We start from the raw sequence: 2839 nt of genomic DNA, 5'->3' as shown, positions 1-2839 counted from the left end.
TACTGTTAGAAAGAACACAGACGTTAAGTTGCTACAGAGGTTTGGGGATGTTGAGGAGGAAGACAAGACTTTCTTTCATCTGCCCTTCAGGGCCCTTCTACGTGGACTTAAAATCAAATTGACATGAGATAGATCAATGGGAGAAAATAGAACTGGAATCCATGTAGATATGAAATTCTGTATACCATGAGGCAGCATCAAATTTATATGAGCTGGGGAGAGGGGGGTAGAGTCTGAGGGGGAGAAAAACCATTAGAAGGAGGGTAAAAGGCAAGATTTCATTTCTTTTGATGGCTGCATAGTATTCCATTGTGTATATATACCACATCTTCTTGATCCATTCATCTGTTGATGGACATCTAGGTTCTAATAAATGAAACAAGATGGGATTGGGAGGGAGACAAACCATAAGTGACTCTTAATCTCACAAAACAAACTGAGGGTTGCCGGGGGGAGGGGGTTTGGGAGAAGGAGGTGGGATTATGGACATTGGGGAGGGTATGTGATTTGGTGTGTGCTGTGAAGTGTGTAAACCTGGTGATTCACAGACCTGTACCCCTGGGGATAAAAATATATGTTTATAAAAAATAAAAATTAAAAAAAAAAAACCCAAATAAGCAGAAATGAAAAAAAAAAAAAAAAGAAGGAGGGTAAAAGGAGATGTTTTGTGAAACAAAGGTTACCCCGTTATGCAGGTAAATTTCTTAGGTAAAGGGAAGTCTCTGTGAATAGCCCTCTTCCTGGTACAGGGTCTACTTTCCAACATAAACGTAGGCAGCTGAGGACCAGGAAGAGAGTTTTTCTTGCATCTTCTGTGTTTTGGTTACTTTTAACTCAAAATAGTGTTCATGTTAAAATGGTCCATCTCAGAGCAGCCTAACCTTGGCCCCTACAGTTAGGAGGAAATTTTCCACCATCTATTGTAGAAAATGTAATAAGAATAAATAAAATTCTGGATTCAGGATTTAAAACTAGAAAAATAAATCATAAAGCAGTGTATGCCGGGTGCTAGAACAGGGGGAAGAAGGTAAATGCACCTGAAACTTAAAAATGAGCTAATTTCTGTTCACAACAACCTGCAACTATAGATTCATTTCATCCCTCTTTGACCCAAGCACAATGTGCACAGTTATACATGTTTGCACACACAAGTATGACTGCTGGCAAAGAAATAGTTAAATGGAGCTTGCTTTGTTGCAAGATAATTAGGAGAAAAATGGTTACAAATACAGCAACTTGTATTTTATGAAATATCCATCAGGACAAGAAAAAAGGAGTAGAAGCATAAGGACACAAAAGAGTGTAAAAGTTATATTGAAAATATCTATACATAAGGATGCAAACCCAAATGTCATGAACTTGTGTGGTACCACAGTAGAATGCAAGACTTACTTCTTATAAAAGGGACCACAATGTTGTAAGAAGACAGTAACTGGATTGAAAATGCCCAGAAAAGGATAAGCAGGAAAGATAAAATAAATAAGATTTTCAAAGAAAAAAATCAAAATAGATTAAAATATACTGGAGGCTGTAAAGATAAAACAATGCTGGATATAAAAAAATGATTAGCAAACAAGTGGGTAAATACCTTAAAAGCAGTAAAAAAAAATACAGAATAAAAGTATTGAAGTTTTGTATAGAGAATGGAGAATAGAAATAAATTTGTGGATGTTGGATTTTCCTTTAAAAATGGACTGGGGGCTCTTGGGTGGCTCAGTGGGTTAAGCCTCTACCTGCAGCTCAGGTCATGATCTCAGTGTCCTGAGATCCAGCCCTACTTCAGGCTCTTTTCTCAGCAGGGAGCCTGCTCCCCCTGCCCCCTGCCTGCCTCTCTGCCTACTTGTGACCTCATTCTCTCTGTCAAATAAATAAATAAAAATTTTTTTTTAAAAAGGACTATCCTTGTTTAAAAAAAAAATGGACTAGAGGTCACTACATTAAGTAATTGTCAGAAAAGATGAGTAAAAAAGAGGAAGAAATAAGTGAAGGGGAACAAATCAGGAAATGCGTGAAGTTCAAGAGTGGGAAATATTCTGAGGACAAAGTAAGTCCCAAATCCTCTAGAACTCTTAAACATCTGCGGTGACACTGATCTCATAAATATGCAGTTTAAAATGTCATGGATTTGAACAGTCTACAAATGCAAAACATATCAAAGATTACAGATGCTTCCTTATGAACAATGAAAATCTCATGGGGGTTCTGAAGGGAAAGGAATGCTCTAAGTACCTTTTTTTTTTTTTTTTTTAAATCAAAGCTGTGTAGCTCCAGAGGAATAAAAAAGCCTAGAGATTATTTTCTAAAAGACACAAAAAGAAAATACACCTAAGAAAGTGATGGAGATACTTAATACTTTGTGAAAAGGTTTCAAGTGATGGTTGACAGTGAGCCTCAGAGATCTGGGAGAAGAAGAGAGAAAATGTGATAGTGAAATAGAACCTCCAGCCTGGAGTTTCCTATAAGGCTTTCAGCTGTCTGAAGCACAGTTGCCCTTACCTACAAAAGCGCAGTGCTCATCTGTAACACATTTGCCACAAAAAACCTTGAAGACATGGGTCCACCTGCTGAACTTTCTCCTACTGACATAACTCTGCACCTGCCCAAGCCATTCGTCATATAATGAAGGAACCAAATAGGGCAACACATTATCTTCCTAGCCATTTAAATTTGTGAGAAAATTAAAATATGGAGTTATCAGGAAAAATCACAATCACATCATCCAGATGAATTAATTTGCATATAATTTCAATATTAAATGCTACCCATGCCTGTGATTTTAGTAGTTTTATTTTTCTTTAGCAAGCCTCAATATCTCTCACTTTTTGAAGGGTATGTTAAT

Source organism: Mustela putorius, unplaced genomic scaffold (assembly GCF_011764305.1).
Source record: "Mustela putorius furo isolate JIRA1106 unplaced genomic scaffold, ASM1176430v1.1 tig00003846_pilon_pilon_pilon, whole genome shotgun sequence".
Classification (NCBI taxonomy): Eukaryota; Metazoa; Chordata; class Mammalia; order Carnivora; family Mustelidae; genus Mustela; species Mustela putorius.
The sequence above is the reverse complement of the archived record's forward strand: the minus strand, read 5'-3'. Positions refer to the sequence as shown.